We start from the raw sequence: 20128 nt of genomic DNA, 5'->3' as shown, positions 1-20128 counted from the left end.
ACAATTTAAACAAAGTTATACAATTTGGACTGGAACTCAGGTTTCCTGACACCCACTCCTGTATACCTTCTATATACTTTTCCAAGCTGGATTTGATGGGGGGAGGTGAGGTAGAGTTGTACATAAAAGTCAAAGAGAAATTCCAAAACTGGGAAAATACTATACTTTCCAGGGTTTTTTGTTTTATTTTTGAGACGCAGTCTCGCTGTGTCGCCCAGGTTGGAGTGCAAGTGGTCGCGCTCGGCTCACCAAACGCTCCGCCTCCCAGGTTCAGGCCATTCTCCTGCCTCAGCCTCTCGAGTAGCTGGGACTACAGGCGCCCACCAGGACGCCCGGCTAATTTTTTGTATTTTTAGTGGAGACGGGGTTTCCCTGTGTTAGCCAGGATGGTCTCCATCTCTTGACCTCGTGATCCGCCCGTCTCGGCCTCCCAAAGTGCTGGGATTACAGGCTTGAGCCACCACGCCCGGCCTGCTTTCCTGAGTTTTATGTAGTATTGCAGTACAATTTCACAAAGAATGCCAAAGATAAACTCATTAAAATTGTGTTCATATCAAAAATCAGTAGAAGATACATTTTCGTTTTAGAGAAACCATTTTACTATATTTTTTCTCATAGTACCTTATTTCTAAAAACAGCTGAAAATTTTACAATAAATGAGCATTTAATATAATAAATATATAAATATGTAGGTAAATCCATGAGTTAAATAAAAATAAAAGACAGAGACAGGAAGAACTGCTGATTCAAATTCTTCCTTTGAATCAATGACTGATGCAAATTCCTGAGCAAATGCCATATAGTTTATTTGCTGCCTGCTCCTGGAAAAGGAACCCTATTTCCTATTTGTTATCTCCTTAAGAATGACTGTATCATAAATCAATCAGGTATTAGATGATATAAAAACCATGAATTATTTTGAACATAAAAGTATGTCAATCACATCTGAATTTTAGATTATAAAAATAAAAATGTATTCATTACAAAAAAACTTTTAAAAACCTCAATTTTGCTTTATGACTAGTTATCTGTACTGAAGAGATGAGGTCAAAGAGAAGAAAATGGGGAGAATGAACAAATCGGAGAAACAAAGGAGAAAGTTAGAAAAAAAGTAGTCACCAAAAGAGATACAAAAGGTATAAAGATAGCAGAAAAAAACAATGAGAGAAAATAGGAGGCAGAAGTTTGGCAGATTCTGTAGAATGAGATTTAGAACACTTTTTCCTTACTCTACATATCCTCAAGTATAAACTATTTCAGGGATTAAGTTTTCTTTTCTTTCTTCTTTCTTTCTCTCTCTCCTCTTCTTTTTCTTTAACTCTTTCTTTGAACTCTAGGCCTCAAGTGATCCTCCCACCTCAGCCTCCCAAAGTGGTGAGATTACAGGCATGAGAGCACCGCCCCCAGTCATTTCTTTCGAGACAGGGTCTCAATCTGTCACCCAGAGTGGAGTACAATGATGCTATCATAACTCACTGCAGTCTCCAACTCCTGGGCTCAAGTGATCCTCCCAATGCAGCCTCTCCCAATGCAGCCTCCAGAATATCTGGGAATACAGACTAACATATCTTTGAAGAGCATTTTATCTCTTCCTTATCCTTAACTATCAGATATTCTTCTGAATAGGATAGCCACAGATGTCCACTGAAGGAAGAATGATCCTAAACCATGGGTGGCAGTGACCAAAAAGCTAACTACGAGGAACAGATAAACAAGGCAAATTCAGATTCAGATTTTCTACCACTATTACACTGGATGGTAAACAGGTGGCAGGAGGGAAATACCCATATGTTTTCCTAATCAATCCTACTTAAAGTAATCAGCATGTATTTCACAGCAAGCCATAAGAAAGTAAAGAATGTTCAGATGAAAGTGCTCAAAAATCAGCTCAAAAGTCATATTCACATTTCATTTGTCAATAAAACTTAGGTATTACCACGTGAAAGATTTTTCCCCAGCCCTCGCTCCCAGTAGTCATAGGGTTACAAGCACACTAAAATATAAGTGGAATTCAAATTGAGATGTTTGGAAAAACTATGCCTATGTTTGCCTACACAAACATAACATGTTTTATGTTTGTGTAAAAATACACAAAAATGCTAGTGTTTTTAAATGTTATCAATAAGCTAAGTTATAACTGTAAATGGTTGAAAGGCCACTGGCACATATTATATACTATTTTATAATATGTAATAATCTCTTCATTTTTTTTTTTTTTTTTTTTTTTTTTTTGAGGCAGAGTCTCACTCTGTCGACCGGGATGGAGTACTGTGGCCGGATCTCAGCTCACTGCAAGCTCCGCCTCCCGGGTTCACGCCATTCTCCTGCCTCAGCCTCCCGAGTAGCTGGGACTACAGGCGCCCGCCACCTCGCCCGGCTAGTTTTTGTATTTTTTAGTAGAGACGGGGTTTCACCGTGTTAGCCAGGATGGTCTCGATCTCCTGACCTCGTGATCCGCCCGTCTCGGCCTCCCAAAGTGCTGGGATTACAGGCTTGAGCCACCGCGCCCGGCCTAATCTCTTCATTTTTAACCATCCTCTGTGCCATATGCAGTGACAGTATATTTGTCTGATTTCATTCATTCATTCAGTCAAGCACTTACAAGCATTTACTATAATATGCCAATATGCAAGGTGGTGAAGTAAGTTAGACATTATTCCTGTGCTCAAAAAACTCATCCTGGAAAGGGGAAAAAAGACTCCTTTCATGATTCCATATCCTGCATCTCTCTCCCACCTGTAGCACTTCTATTCAAGTTCTACCGTTGCCTCATCCTTCACCCTCATTAAATCTTGGCGTTCATTAGGATTCCACCTTCCTCTCTTCTCTACTTGCTGGGTCCAGAGAGACAGGAAACAAAACAGAAATGAGGACCAAACCCTTGCAAACATCAGGATTTATACACTACATAGAATCTATGTTTGCATTATTACTATCTGAATTCTTTAATAGGCACCCCAACTTCAATAGTCAGTCTCATCATCTTGGCCTATCACATCAATTAATGTCATTTCTACTCATCAAGCTAAAAACTTTGAAATCATCCTTGACTTCTTTCTCATTTCCCCATACCAAGTTTACTTTAGAATCTTCTTTTGACTCCTTCTCTCTCTTTCATTCTTACGACTACTGCCTTTATTTAAGCCCTTATCATCTATCAGTAAAAATGTTGGCTGACTTCCTTACCACCGTTCAATTCCATACTGGCTTTGCTGTAATCAGAATGGCCTTCGTAAAAACTGAATGGCTCCTCATTTCCTGTATCTACTCTCCTTACTATAAAAAGGTCCCTCAGAATCTGGCACTTGAATCCCCAATGTCTAGACAAACTAAAGTTTATTGTTGTTTGGATCTTGCAATCATCAAAAAATAATTACCAGACTACTGAAAACAAAATTCCTGGAAAATATCTCACTATTCATTACTATGTTTAGGCATGATAGAAATAAATTTAAATTCAAAATAATCTAGAAATCATCTGTACAGAGGCTGGAACCACTGGGCCTGCTGGCTAGGGGCAGGCATTCAGGAGACTGCCAAAAGTTAACTGAGAAAAGGATGATGCAATTACTTCCCCTTCTCTTGGACATTCTGTCCAAACAGGAGGTGGGGGTTGCGGGATAGAATCTTCAAGACTACAGTAAAAAAATAAATAATTGGTCCTTGGGACACTATTTCCAGATAGTATCAATTAATGATAATGATACATGCAAGAACAAAACAAAGACAAATGCACAGTGTATGAAGACCACTTATTCTATTTTCACTATCGATGTTCTAGGAAGTTTATATATTTTCTCCTATTTAAACCTTAAAACAACTCTATATTATTATCCTGTTTCATATATGAGGAAATCTTAGAGATAAGATTAAAACTCCATTCTAACAAAAAAACCCATGTTATTTCCAATGTACCAAGCAAGGTATATAAAAATTGGTACTTTTTTCAAGTCCAATAGAGTTTAAAGGGAAAAAAAAGAATTGTATTTTTGCTTATTACTAACAATGTGCCTTTTAAACCTCAGCCATCTTGTGGCTTCATTTGTCCTATTAAAATCTTACTCTTAGTCCATTTTCTGTTGCTGTAACAGAATATCTGACACTGGGTAGTTTATAATGAACAGGAATTTATTCAGCTTATAGTTCTGGAGGCTGGAAAGTCCAAAAGCAATTCACCAGCAAAGCAAGGGCCTTCATGCTGTGTCATCTATAACAGAAGGTAGAAAGGCAAGAGAACTTGGGCAAGAGAAAACACGAAGGGCTGGGCTCACTTTTATAATAACCAGCTGTCTTGATAACTGACCAACTCCTGAAATTAACTACATTAATCCATTTATTAGGGCTCCATCCTCATGATCCAATCAACATTTATTGGGCCCTTCCCAGTACTTTTACAATAGGGATAAAGTCTCCAACACATGGATTTTTGAGGACACAGTCAAACCATAGCACATTCTAAATAAGTGTCGTTATGCAACAACTTTTCTATTGATGTAAAATTATTTTTATCTCTCAAACTTTGCAGACAAAATATTTCAAGGGCAGCCATTACTAGAAAGATCTGATAGATAAGAGAGGGAGAATAGTGAAGAGGATAGAATTACATAGTGATACCAGAATCAGACAACAAGGGTTGCCTTCAGCTACAGAAGTCCAAATATCCAAATATGTGGATAGTAAATACTGACCAGGAGGAAGCCAAGATAACACCTGAGTCAGCTAAATGTCCTAAAGTGACATTCTCTATGTGGAAAGGACCAAAAGGAGGAGAGATAGCCCTAAAGAGCAAATTAATCACTTGATACTGGCAGACAAAAGAGCAAACACCTGAATGTTCACAAAGTTAATTTTGTACTAACTACAAAGAAGGCCTTAAGAGGGGCCTACATGAAGGAAGAATTCTAAGGACCAGAAACTTAAAGGTCACTTGATGAGCTTCTATCCTTAGGAATAAAAGAAAGACTGTACCACCAAAAACACAGAAAATGTATGATATGGATATAACCATTATGAAAATGTTTATAATTTCCTCTTGATTGCTAATCTACTCTAAATTCTCCCGTGGAGTGTAACATAAATCCAAAAATTAATTGACAGAGAACTGAACAGTCATTTTTAGCAACATCAAGAACTGAAAGAGCTTGAGGAATTGCAAACTATCACAGATAATAATGTAGGACAAAGAAAAGGTGGAAGCAACTTTTAAAAGAAAAGGAGATCAGACAGATGGAAAGAAACTTCTTGCAAACACAGCCAGGTGAAGTGCTCATGCACACCTCCAACAGAAAGCAATTATTTAAATCGGGGTACACTATAAAAAACAACTATTTAAAGGCACTGGAAAGTGTCCAAAAGTAGACAGCAGTGAAAAAAGAGCTTACTCTTGAAAAACTACAACTAGAAGCAACAGAATCATGAGTTCAGATTGAAGTTTTTTGCTGAGTGGCCTCCCCATCCCTCACAAATATGGTGAAGGAAACCAGGCAGCCACACAGCTCAAAGTGGCAGAGAAAACCTCAGAGCTGAAATTTCAGGTAGACGTAATGAAAGTGAAGGAAACAAAGAAAGGTGAGGCCCAAAATCTGAGCATAAACTCTGCTCAAATCCCTGACTGACAGCTAAAATACACATGTACGGGAGGTAGGGGAGAGACACCAGGTAGCCTGGCAGAAAAAGCAGGCAGAGACCGTACAGAACTCTAGCCTTGAAAGCTGCATGGCACAAGACATGATTTTGATGTTTTCTAAGTTGAATGTATTCCCCAACTGTATACACTTCCAGCAGCAGAAAGCTGAATCCCTTCCTGGTTAGGGTATCAGAGGACAAAGACCACCACTAGCAGGTAAACTGAAGATTAAGAGGGAACTCCCAGAAGAACCCAGAGAGAGGGTGAATTTCAAAATGTGAGTATGATCTCTGCCCAAATTCTTGGCTGACCACCAAATTACAGAGGTGCAGGAAAGCCTTCCCTTTGCCCTGATCCCCAGGAAAACAAGCTAAAAAAATAAGTAGTTGGAAGAAGTAAGAAATAAGCACAGATGGCAGTTGCTATACACTGCAGGGGAAACAAGTTTGCAGTTTGAATCCAGGCAAGTTAACATTCTCTAAAACAATAACAAAACAACAACAACAAATCCTCATAAAAATATTACAATGCCCAGGTTTCAACCAAAAATTATGAGACATGCAAAAAATTAAAACAGTAATAGGCAGAAAACAAAAACTGACTCCAAGTTGGTCCAGATGTTAGATTTAGCAAATGAAGACTTCAAAGCACCTATTATAAATATATTCAAACAATCAAAGAAAAAGTCTATACAAAGAACTAAAAGAAGAGCACTGTCTTGATGGTTGACACAAAGGGCATCTCAGTAGAGAGGTGGCAACTGTCAAAAGAAATGGAAATTCAGCTCTACCTGAAAAGAACAATGACTAGAATGAAAAATTAGATGGATACAATGGCATATGGAGATTAAAAAAAAAAAATCAGGGAACTTGGAAAACAGATCAATAGAAATTAACCAATCCATAGAATAAAGAGCAAGAAAGATTGAAGAAAATTGAAAAGAAATTCAGAGACAGAAGGGACAGTATCTAATAATAAAGGTAGGTAAGTTACTGAATACACACAAAACACGAATGAATCTCAAAAGCATTAGATAAGTGAAAGAAGTCAGACTCAAAGGTTACATACCATATGATTTCATTTCTATGACATTCATTGAAAGACAAAACTATAAAGACAGAGAACAGATCAGCCAGGAGTTAAGGCTGAAGAGATTACACAGGGACAGCACAAAGTAATTTTGGTGAATGATGAACTATTCTGTACCTTAATTGTAGTAGTGGTAAACACCTGTATGCTTTTATCAAAACTGACAGAACTGTATATCAGAAAGAAATAATTTTATTGCATTTAAATTTTAAAAGAAAAAACCAACGATGATTTTAATTAATACTTTAAAGCATCAAATATATTAGCAAGGCATAATGAAACCGCTTTTTGATCAAAAACCCCAATCACATTGTCCCATTACCATAGCAAGCATAGTTAATCAATAGCCATCCTTCCACTGCCACAAATGACATACATAAACTTTGGATAAGGAAAACTGGTGAGTTTTCATTTCTACTTCTGCCACAATAGTGAGTAATGAAGATGTTTTAGAATCAGAAAAAAACCTGTATAACTTTGTAAAAGTTTCTTGACATTCAAGACCCCAATTTCCTTAAACGTGAAATGAAGAAAATAACACAATTCTCATTATTTGGTGGTTAAAATCTACTATTATTTTAACCACCAAAGTGTTAGACAGGATTCCTTATGTAACACAGTGCTAGGCACAATGCTTACTCTCTTTAATAGGCAACATAATATAAATTTTGTGTATATTTCATTAGTTCATTCATGACTAAAGGTTTTAAGATTTTGCTCAGCCCTTGTTTAATTATAAATACCACTACACTAATACAAAATGAATACATCTCCTTTCTCTCCCTGACATGATATACAGTACTATTTGTCCTAGAAAAAATCTAGAACCAATCTAAATGTTCATCAAGAGGTTAAAAATCTGCACAATATATCATGAAACCAGTAAAAATGAGATATATACTGATACAGAAAATATTTCAAAATATATTGTTAAGCTAAAAAGCAAGATACAGATATGCATTATGTAATCCCATATTTACGCACAAGAAAAACAAAAACAAAAAAACAGAAAAAAGAAAATTAAAAAATTAAATACACATACACACACACACTCATCCATGCTTGTATATGTTAAGATAAAATGTCTAGAAATACCATATAAAAATTAAACTAGTTGCCTCTGAGGAAATGCTGGAATAAGGAGACTTACTTTTTGTTGTATCTTTTCATAGTATTTGAATTTTCTACATAATATTTTCACAATGATAATATTGGGGAAGGTTTATTAAAAAGTGTTTGGAGGTGATGGTGTTATAGAAATTTTTTTCCTTGTTTAATTTTACTGCTTAAGTGCAGTTTTGTAAAATTTTTAGGATTGCTTAAATACAGTCACTACATATGCACTGATAGAATATGTTTCTGCCACATGTCCCCCATTAGACTATAAGATCCTTGAGGGCAAGAACAAAGTATGATTCAGGTTTATGTCCCCTCAGACTAGTGCAATTTGTATGTAAGCTTTTACAAAATGTTAACTACATTAAGAAGAAAGAGGCTGGGTGCGGTGGCTCACGCCTGTAATCCCAGCACTTTGGGAGGCTGAGGCAGGTGAATCACAAGGTCAGAAGTTCAAAACCAGCCTGACCAACATGATGAAGCCCCATCTCTACTAAAAATATAAAAATTAGCCGGGCGTGTTGGTGGGCGCCTGTAATCCCAGCGACTCAGGAGGCTGAGGCAGAATCGCTTGAACCTGGGAGGTGGAGGTTGCAGTGAGCCAAGATCACACCACTGTATTCCAGCCCAGGTGACAGAGCAAGACTCTGTCTCAAAAACAAAAAAAAAAAAAAAGAAGAAAGAAACTGAAGGACATTTCACTTAATACAATTTACTAGTGCAGAGGAAATAAGAATTACAAAGATTTATATGCAGTCTTTAACTTTTAGTTGTTTGTCTTAAAAGAATACTGTCATATACCTGTACTCATGTTTTAGTTATGGCAAAGAGCACCAATCATGTGAATCTCACTTTCAAATAAACAAAACCTATAACAGTTCAATTTCTAATGCTCTCAGAAAATACATATCAAGATAGTGGGGATAAAAGAGAGAAAATATCACATCCCTGAAAACATTTTTCAAGATATTACCAAACAAGTCCTAAGTTTCCCCGAAACATTCCTCAAAGATGTGCCTATTTAAATCTCACAGAAGCCCTTTCAATTGTTAAGGCTTGTCCTTTTCTGATTTGTTACAGTTAAAACAAGACAAGCTTAGCTGAGAACTTTATTCAGGGTATTTTTATAACCAATTGAATTGTATATATCTAATTTCACCACATAAAATTAAAGTGGCCAGGTATGGTGGCATGCACCTGTAATCCCGTCTACTTGGTAGGCTGAGACAGCAGGATCGCTTGAACCCAAGAGTTCAAGGCCAGCCTGGGCAACAAAATGAGACCCCCAGGTCTAAAAATAAAAAATTAAATTAAATTTAAATTTAAAAATTAAAAAGATTTTTAAAAATAAAATAAAATTAATTTATTCTTTCATTCAAAATCTATTTATTGAGTACTTAGCACCTTTCAGGCATTTTGATAACTGCTAGGGAGACTCTAACAAACAGATTTAATAAAACTGCATGGTATTCCCATTAAAAGTAGGATCTGTTATTTATTTGTTTTTATTTATTTATTTATTTATTTAGAGACGGAATTTCACTCGTTACCCAGGCTGGGGTGCAATGGTGCAATCTCAGCTCACTGCAACCTCTGCTTCCGGGGTTCAAGCAATTCTCCTTCCTCAGCCTCCCAAGTAGCTGGGATTACAGGCGTGTGCCACCACACCTGACTAATTCTGTATTCTTTTCAGTAGAGACAGGGTTTCACCACGTTGGTCAGGCTGGTCTCAAACTCCTGACCTCAAGTGATCCTCCTGCCTCCGCCTCCCAAAGTGCTGGAATTATAGGCATGAGCCACCACACCCAGCCCTGTTGTCTATTTAAAGGGTGATCTCTAATTCACCAAGATGTTAAGATTTCCAAAGTCAGCTCAGTCAACCCTTGATGTTGCAGAGGTGATTTGGATATAAAATCTTTGTGCTAATTGATTTTATCACTTTGATAGAATTTCTATTCAAATTTTGCTGACTTCTTAATTAAGGCATTAACACTTCAATAAATGAAGTGTTACTCATTTGTTTCTTTCCCATCACAAACAGCTCAATAAATGTTTGAAAATCATTCCATGTTTTAAGCATTTACAAAGTAACTACATTACATGATTAGCATTGTAAGTAACTAGACCCTGTTTAGTTTATAGGCTACCTTCTTAAAACTCAAAAGGCATATTTTTTAATATCCTAAAGAAATAACAATGTTTTACTTTTCTACTATGACCAAAAAGTGTTGACTTCAAAACCAGAAACACCTTAGTTGAAGCAAACCATCTTGACATAATATCAACACAGGCAATGCTCCTGAAGCTGATGCCTAAATCAAATGAGATTACAGTCAACTCTTAAGAAGCAACACCCTTTAAACAAAGTCAGACAATATTTTAAACAATACTTTTCCTTCCATGATGCCTTTTTATGTTTTTTCATATAACGTTTATTATGCTGTTCCATTTTGACCTATTCATTATCCCCTTTACCTTCCATTCCTTTCAGATTTTTGCCTATCAGCCATCAATTCAACAGGCTAGTAACGGCTCTATTAAATATGATTCAAGTGCTAGACTGCAGCACTGCTCAATAGGACTTTCCATTATCACAACAGTGTGGAAATGTTCTGTGTCTGCACTGTCTGAAAAGTTTAAGGAATCTAAAATTTGCCCTGAGACAAAGTACTCACAAAATACTTCACAAAGAAACATTTTACACATCTGTGTGTCTTGGTACTATAGGCAGTGTTCCATTTTAATAAAATTAAAAATGTTCTCATATTCAAAGATCTTTGAATTAAGGCTCATTTCAATAACTAAGAGTCTGTGGTGCATGAATAGACAAACCAACCAATAGAAGAGAATTAAAGGCCCAGAAACAGAGCCCTAAAACATAAAGAACTTCAATATATGATAAAGTGATAGCTCAAGTCATCGAGAAAAGACAGACACTAATAAACGGCATTGGAACAACTGAATAAACATTCGGGAAAACATGAAACTGAATTCGTACCTCATACCACATACAAGGATATACTCCAAATGAATCATCTACCTAAATGTAAAAACTGGAATCATACAAATACTAGAAAAAATATGGGTGATTTAACTGACAACCGGGAAGGAGAGAAAGCCTTTCCTACTTGCCTATGAAAAACACCACTACTTGCAAAAAGCACAGAAAAAAATAAAGTTTTAAAAACAAGTAATTTTTTTAAAAGGAATAATTTCATAGTATATAAAGAGCTCCTTAAAGAAGGAAAGAAAAAGACAACTTCTCTTCTCCAAAACAGAGAATGCACAAAGAAATGGGCAATCTTCAGAAAAATAAAGGCAAATGGCCTTAAACATAAAAATATGTTCAACCTCACTCATAAAAGAAATGCAAATTAACACCTCCAAGTTTGACCATATACTCTGCTGGTGAAGCTGTGGAGAAGCATTCTCAATACTGGCATACACTGCCAATGAAAAGTACAAATGACGGCCTGGCACAGTGACTTATGCCTATAATCCTAGCACTTTGGGAAGCTGAGGTGAACAGATTACTTGAGCCTAGGAGTTTGAGACCAGCCTGGGCAATATGGTGAGACCCCATCTCTACTAAAAGATATAAAAATTAGCAGAGCATGATGGCATATGCCTGTAGTCCCAGCTACTTGCGAGGCTGAGGTGGGAGGATCACTTAAGCCTGGAAGGTTGAAGCTGCAGTGAGGGGTGATCATGCCACTGCACTCCAGCCTAGGTGACAGAGTGAGACCCTGTCTCAAAAAAAAATAATAATAATAAATAAACAAATAAAAGAAAAAACACAAATTATATAACCCCTGCAGAAAGGAATTCTGTAATATCCAACAATATTACACACACACTTACTAGTCCTACTTCAAAGATGATACAAGTCCACTAATATTCCACAAAATATCGGCAAATATATTCACTGTGGCATTATTTGTAATGGGAAACGACTAAAACAATCTGAATGTGCATCAAAAGAAGCTAACTGAATAAACTATGTGCATCCACACAATAGAATACTAGATTAATATCCAAAATATACTGTTAGGTTAAACAACAACAGCAAAAAACAGGTAGGTTCAGAACAAGCAATATTCATTGTACTACCTTTTGTGACATAAAGGGGAAATTCTAAAATATGTACATATATTCAAAGACAAATATACATGTATTTATTTTTGTAAAAGAAACTCAAAGTATAAATAAGAAATTAATCAAAATGGTTACCTATATGGGCAGAGTAGGACTGGGGTGAAGGTAATAGGGATGTAATCAAGACTTCTGAGTTCTCTTTTGATATACTTTAGCTATCTGAACCATGTAATGACTTACATACTCCAAATAAATAAATAAGGGGTGTATGTAATATTCATGTGTGTATGTATGTATCTGTGTACACACATATATTTGTGACTGGAAGCAATTATCATTGAGGCATGGGATTATGGTACCATTTTCTTCTTTGCCCTTTGTTAAATGTCCCCAGTTGTACGTAATGCACATTACTTTTATAGTCAGAAAGAAATTACTCCAAAGAAATCTATTTTTATAGGAAATTTTTCAAAGTACTCATTATAAAACAATTTCAAAATTAACAGCCATTCAAGCTGGGTGTGGTGGTATGTGCCTGTAATCCCAACTACTTGGGAGGCTGAAGTGGGAGGATCACTTGAGCCCAGAAGTTCAAGGCCAGCCTGGACAACATAATGAGACCCCATCTCAAAAAAAACCAACCAAACAAACAAACAAAAAACTCTTCCAGTCTACTGTCAATAGTATCATTCACTAGGGAAGCAAAGATGATCAAAGATGCCATACCACTTTAAAATATGGCAGTTTTTCCTTTTCTTGATACATTGAGTTCGAGTAACATGGACAGCTGCATATATGTATATTTATAAACAATGCACATATACTATCACACCAGTATTATGTATATAGTACATACACACATGAAATGGAAACTTAAAAAGGATACGGTAAAAAATAAATAGAAGTTCTATTGTTTTCTTCATACAGCACAATGAACAAGTTTTTCATATATCCTCAGAAGCACATGCAACCCACTAATGGGATCACTGGAACAAACTACTCTAAATCAGGACACTTGTAGATTTGTATTCTAGTCTCAGGCATCTTACTGCCTGCCAATATATTTGATGAAAATCAGTTAAGGGGTTTGATTTGCACTTTAGTTTTCTCTTCCAAAAATTGGAGTATTAATGGTTTTAAAGTTACTTTCAGTATTATGGTTTCATAATCCCACTAGTCTCTCTAATAATTATTCTCTTTTAAAAGAGAAACTCCAACAATTTGGAAAATTAAGTAAGAAACAAGAATGTCTCGCAGTTAACCATCTTACAGGAGGTTATGGTCTTCTCTAAGAAAATTCTAAATGAACAAATGAAGAGCTGAAAGAAACAGATCATATCGCTTGCTTTCTTGATGCGAGAAAAATCAAATTCAAGCCTGCACTGTATAAAATTGTCCTGAATGAAGTAATTACCTTTACAACAATCCAGTACTATTTGTATGCCACCCAAAAACAAGAAAATCATAACAACACTTGTACAATTTTGTACCCAAGATTCTTTCTCAGGTATCTGAGCACTAAAATTTATTTTTATTTATCTTTTATTTTTTTCCAAACCCAGTTGATTTCCTAGGATGACATTTATTTTTAAGCTGACATTTCATGTAGTCTACAAACAGAAAACCCAAGATAATTTTCTACTCATGTGCTACAAGCAATAATAGTCAAATATGCTAAAGGAAAATAATCTAAATTAATAAAAATGGTTTTTTTAAAGGTAGATAACAGTATCCCAAAAGATAATTTTTAAAATGTCACACAGTCTCTCTCTTCACTCTAATCTCTTCGCTTTTGCCTACTTTTCTACCTAGCATTCATATTACACAGAATACCAGATATCAGCCAATAGATGCCAATATGAAAAACAAGAAAAAGAGCTTCCTATTGTTCAATGCTTACTAGAATAAGTAAAAAGAAAAAAAGAAAAAGCTTTGTAATTTTCATCGGAGGACTGATATTGGCAAGGCTGCAAATAGTCAGTTGAACTTGTCCTCTCCAAGTGAGATAGTCAGATGTGAATGTAAATCTAACTAATGGATGTGTTTCAAGATCACTGGAGATAGAGAGGTAGGAGGAGGAGGCAATGATGCCAGTATGCTATTTTCTGAGCATAAACACAGAACAAAGTGCTAACAACTTATACATCATTTTACTGTTTATAATAGCACTTTTATATACTTTTATTTCATTTCATCCTTAAATCTCTGACATGCCAGGTGAAGTGGCTCACACCTGTAATCCTAGCACTTTGGGAGGCCGAGGCGGGCGCACTGCCCGAGCTCAGGAGTTCGAGACCAGCCTGGGCAACATGGTGAAACTCATTCTCTACTAAAATACAAAAAAAAAAAAAATCAGCTGGACGAGGTGGTGTGAGCCTGTAGTCCCAGCTACTAGAGAGGCTGAGGCAGGAGAACTGCTTAAATCCAGGAGGTGGAAGTTGCAGTGAGCCGAGATCGCACTCCAGTCTGGGTGACAGAGCGAGACTCTGTCTCAAAACAAAACAACAACAACAACAAAAAAAACCAAGAAAAATCCCTGACCATTGTGTTCTATATACATTTTTCATGTGAGGAAACAAAGGCTCAGAGAGGTTAACATTACTGTCATAGAGCTAACAGTGGGCTTTAAACTCAGATCTAAATGATGCTAAATAAGACACTTCAGGCAGAAAGGTATGATTACAATTTAAAATGACCTTAGTTCCTACAGCTTCCGTGGGTGGAGGGAAAAATAAACAAAATAAGTAAATAAAATGACCTTAGAAAAGTATTTTTCATAGTTTCTAATCAAGTACTTCAATCAGTGATTCACTATAACAGACTTTTATTCAGAGCTAAATACTAAACGATAATTTCAGGTTGTCACCAAAATTACTAATAGATCACTCATTTCAACTACAAAGACAAAAATAAGCACCATATAATCAGATACCTTACATTTAAACAGAATAACATAATTAAACTATTAACAGGGTGAAGAAAGATTTTTTTTTCTTTTTCTTTTTTTTTTGAGACGGAGTCAGTCTCACTCTGTCGCCCAGGCTGGAGTGCAGTGGCATGATCTTGGCTCACTGCAATCTCCACCTCCCAAGTTCAAGTGATTCTCCTGCCTCAGCCTCCCAAGTAGCTGGGATTACAGGCGCATGCCACCACGTCCGGCTACTTTTTTGTATTTTTAGTAGAGACAGGGTTTCACCATGTTAGCTAGGATGGTCTGGATCTCCTGACCTCGTGATTAGCCCGCCTCGGCCTCCCAAAGTGCTGGGATGACAGGCGTGAGCCACCGCACCCAGCCAGAAAGATGCTTTTATTGGCAACGATAATTTACAATCTTCAGAAATCTACTGTGACATAAGGTTACATATTTAAATTAAAATCATTCCTCTTTATGTTCAAGTTTCTACTATTTCAAATACTCAGCTCATTGTATTCCCAATTACCTGACAATTTCTTAATCCTTTCTCAGAGAGCATCTTTTTAAAGTGATTGTTCACCTTCCATCTTCAAGTTATAGATTGCTACATTCTTTTTTTTTTTTTTTGAGATGGAGTCTCGCTCTGTCGTACAGTCTGGAGTGCAATGACACCGTCTCAGCTCACTGCAACCTTGCCTCAGCCTCCTGAGTAGCTGGGATTACAGGCACCTGCCACCACGCCTGACTAACTTTTGTATTTCTTCGTGGAGATGGGGTTTCACCATGTTAGCCAGGCTGGTTTTGAACTCCTGACCTTGTGATCCGCCCACCTCAGCCTCCCAAAGTGCTGGGATCACAGATGTGAGCCATGAACCACCACGCCTGACTGGCTGATTGCTACATTCTTTAGCAAACTAGGTCTCAGTTTCAAAGATCTCAAAGTAAACCAGAGCAAGATATATTAAGGGAAATGCAACATTGACTTGAACCCTGATGAAGAATCTATTAAAAAGGAGGAAATAGTTTAATAGTTCTTTCTCCATTAACAAAACAAGGTAACATCTGTACCTTCCTGACCCGCCTTCCTTTTGGTTCAGAATCAACAAAAAATAAAGGATCCAAACAGATGACGATAAAAATATAACTGAATCCAATGTGCAAAAACCCTTATTACTTCAACTGCAAATTAAACTTACCCAGTTAGAACTGTAGGCATTCCATTATCTTCTCCCTGATAGTATTAGTAGTCCAGCCTGCTCAGATAAGCCTAACATACAAATGAATAGACAATGTATAGCCTAAGAATTGAGAGACCCAAAAATTGAATCATAAGGCATTGAACAAAAGTATACTCAATCCCTTCCCCTAGCCTCCCCTAATCCTCCTTTGGGACGGCCACTCAGGGGATGGGAAGAAGATGAAAGTTATTTCCAAAAAAGAACTTCCTACTTTATGAGTCATGGTAGAAACACCTAGAGACAAAAATAATGGTTCCCCCTTCAATAAGCACAATCTTCTCAAATATAAAACAAATTCCTCAGAAGTAGTGCTCTTCAACAGGAGCATCTCACAAACATAACACGTATCTCCTTTCTTTCATTTCCTATTTCAGAGAGAGGCAAAGATTGAATGAACAGATATTCGCCTAGCTTGGCCTGAGATGACTGAGCTAAAATGAAAATCAAGTCTGCAAATTCCCAAAGCAGTCCTGATTAAAAAGCAATATTCTATGTAGTTTCTGCACAAGTTATGATAAATTTAGCTACAAAAGGCAGACCTCTTCGTAAAACTGCACAATACACAAATGGGTACTTAATCATTTCACCCACCTTTTCAAAATTCTCTCCCTTACCTAACTTCCTCTCTCACCCTTATCCCCAGTGAAGACCCTCAACTTGCCCTCTATATCCCTAAAAACCACCTCTTACTTAGGTTTGACCTCTAGCACTCCCATTCCCCATAACTCAACTAGGTATGAATCAGATTGTGTGATTAAATTACTTTACATTAATGGGTAAATGAGGCTTAATCCATAAAGGTCAATTCCATACATGTCATTACACTCTACTATGTATAAGGCACTAAGTTTAATCAATTAATGTACCTATCCTTCTTACAAGAAAAACTAACACAAATCAATCCTTTAAACAATGTAAGGAAGGGGCACAAGAATGTTTGCTTCACATCACACTTTCTCCACCCATTTCTTTCCATCCTGTTGCCAAACCCCTCCAATCTCCATCTGGCATGGAATAAAATCCAAGGGATCAGTACTTCTTCCAGTAAAAGTCAATGCCTAGGAAGACAATGTGGGATAGCACAGCAAACAATAAACATTCAAATCCTGAAATGGACTATAGACGGTATCTTGTATTTAATTTTATATATTAGCTGCAAGTACAATAAACAGCTTCTAAATAATCCAATTTCTGTATAAGGTGCCTATAAATCAGCTATGCTCAGAACTCTGAGTTCTTAAACCATAAATACTGAGATGTTTTTTCCTCAGTTATTTCCACAGTTAGAATGTCTATAGCAAATACCAGTTCAATTTGCCCTACCATACTTAAAGGCTATTAAATTTAACTACTGTTTTCAATTAGACACGACATTTTTCCCCAAGACCCCTTAAGTTTGAAACTCCAAACTTGCTTTAAATCTCCTTTTTTTCCAGTCATAAAATTTATTAATTTTAATCTATAGCAGAGCTTCTAAACTGGAGAGGAGAATGCAACTATAGACAGGTTTGAATTTGATTCAGCCACATGATATTTTTAATGGTTTTAATTAGTTGCCAATATTTTTAAGACGCAAGACACTGAACGCAAAAATCTAGATTTCTGGTTTCTCTTGAGAATGCTGAAGATGGAGTCCATATTCATATATGGCACTGATTAGGGGGACCTCAGACTTGGATGTCTCTCTGATAAGGCATAGTGCATTTCCCTCACTTTAATTATCTAACTAGTACCTGAAGGCATGTGAGTTTGTTGCTCATGCTATGGCTTTGAAAGGTGCATAATATATTCCATATCACTTTCATACTTCCCTAAGTTACCTACTATAAAAAGCCAAAAGCAGACCACAGTGGTTTGCAACTCCATAGTTAACAACTTTAAAAATTCACACGGCTTAGGAGTGAGAAAGATTCAGACTGGTGGAAGGGTAACATTATTACATAGCATTAAAAGTCCATCTGAAAGCTTTTTTGGGAGTGAGAAAAAAGATGAAAGAACACAAAAACATTGTTGAAACACTAAAAGCTTTTCTGACTGAACACTGTTACTCTCTGGTGGTTCCTTACCACATTCCACGCTTTAGAACCTTCCTTCCTACTTTGTATGTATTAATATAATAGCAGTTAGGTCATACACGCTGAGAAATGTTGGGAAAATTTATAACACACATTTACATCATCAGAAATAATTCTTCTCACATTTTTTTTTTTTTTAACCAATCTTAGTCCACTTTCAAATCCCTTCCCAAGTATTTTCTACTGCTTTCTGCTTTATATTCAAATGACAACTGCAGACCTGGGTTTCAGGCCTGAACTTCAATCCTGGACAGGCTCTCTAACACAGAAACTCTTTTGGCCCTTATGACTGCATTCTTTATTATATCTCTTATTCCGATTTCTACAGTCTCTTTCATTGAAAATTTATCCCTAACCCCCTCTCTAAAACATTTTGATCAAATTTGTGTACTTCGGGGGTTGGGAGGATAGGGGCGGGAAGGAACTCAGTTGTACAAATACAACTAATATCCTGTGCTGTTTCATTTAGATTGCTAATTTAAACAAAAAGCATGAAAACTCTGAAAAATAATAAATCTTCGTAAAATAATCTCGTTTGCTAAGTGCACAAAGCCACAAGCAAGTAAAGCTCTATCTTTCAGCATGTCTGGACTACTGACTTTTCATCACAGACTCAATACTGGCGAGAAAGCAGAAGCTGAAATCTGTGAGGCCCAGGAACAGTCACACTGGCCCACACTAACAAATTACTAACTGATGTCTCACCTTCCCCCGCCCCATTCCCAAAGATAAGGGTGTCAGGGCACCTGCATCTAAAGAAGAAAGACCAGACCCTTTTCCGTGCAAGTTTTAAGAAAACAAAGCTTTACCACACGTAAAACGGTTACAGCAGAAAACCACGCAGCACATTAGTGGGGTATCACTCCTCTTCACCCAGAGGGAGGCTGCCCACCACCTTATTCCCTATTGTGATGCGCCCTCCTCAGGATGTCACTGCGTTCGTCTGAGATGACAGGAAAGGGGCGGGGCACGGGGTTCTTCAGCCCTGGAAAGGCATGAGGGTATCGCCTACATCCCCGGGGAAAGGCCTCCGGACTCGCAACCCAAAAGCAGCAGCCGCAAAATTCAAGTCTTATCCCGGCCTCTCCTAATTGGGTGCTCGTGGCCGGAGCCCAAAACACCACCCACAGTCCCCGAGCAGGGTCCGGTCGCCCAGACCACCGCCACAGCAGCCTGGCTCTCACGCCCAGATTGGCCCCTCCGCCCTTTTCCTCTTTCGCCCCAGCCAAGCCCAGCCTCCCGCGCCGCCCCCGTCGAGTTCCCCAGCTGAGTCCACTCACTCTCGAACCTGTAGTCCCCCTTCAGTGCCCACAGAAGATTGGGGCAAAGGCCGAGGCCAGTGACACCGCCACTTCCTCCTCAGCCAGATCCCTCCAGAGGTTGCTGTGGAGGCTGCCACTGAGGCGGCTGCGCGTAGCAGAGCCGCCCTGGCAGGTTGCAGGCCGGTTCCTCAGCCTCTTCTCGCGAGAGCGCGCAATCCGAAGAGGCGAGGCCAGCCGCATTCTCGCGAGAACGATGCTGTCCGCCCAGGAGTAGGCGGGTTACCAAGAGAGAAGGCAGTTGAGGGAGTGGCGGCCTCCGGTGGGATCGCAGCCTGTGGGCTGGCGGCGCCGAGAGAAAAGCGCCCGCTACCTCTCCTCACAGACATCAGCTTGGGTCAACCGCGAGCCTGGATCCCGAGTGGCTGAGGGCTGTTACCTTCAAACCTTTGAATCCCACGTTTTCCCATTGACTTTCTGTCACCGTTAGAGAAAAGCGGACAGTGTCTCGGTCACAGAGTGGGAGAAATATCGCAGGGACTCTTCAGGGAAAGCGTTTTCCTCATCAAAGCAAACTCCAAAATCGCTTCTGCCGGCGTGGACCAGCTGGAACCGATGAAAGTCGGTCGTCGTGAGGGACACCCTCTGTTTCGTAGTGTACCCCGCTGCTTATTTTTAAACGCTCGGTTGGCGGGAACCCGTATGCCAGCTGAAAC

At 38.0% G+C, this 20128-nt stretch overlaps 1 protein-coding gene across 5 annotated transcripts in view; it reads right to left on the bottom strand.

The window, feature by feature from the left end:
* The window catches only part of BTBD10 (BTB domain containing 10), a 73405-nt gene extending 53766 nt beyond the window's left edge, over positions 1–19639 (bottom strand). For 2 of the 5 annotated variants that reach the window (XM_023230945.2, XM_023230948.2), the window contains exon 1: positions 19434–19639. The gene's annotated coding sequence lies outside the window, so the exon portion shown is untranslated. The remainder of the gene's footprint in view (positions 1–19433) is intronic. The other 3 variants (XM_023230946.2, XM_023230950.2, XM_023230947.2) reach the window with 2 other exon arrangements.
* Between the last annotated feature and the right edge of the window lie 489 nt (positions 19640–20128).

Source organism: Piliocolobus tephrosceles, chromosome 13 (genome assembly GCF_002776525.5).
Source record: "Piliocolobus tephrosceles isolate RC106 chromosome 13, ASM277652v3, whole genome shotgun sequence".
Lineage (NCBI taxonomy): Eukaryota > Metazoa > Chordata > Mammalia > Primates > Cercopithecidae > Piliocolobus > Piliocolobus tephrosceles.
This window is presented reverse-complemented; position numbering and strand designations above follow the sequence as displayed.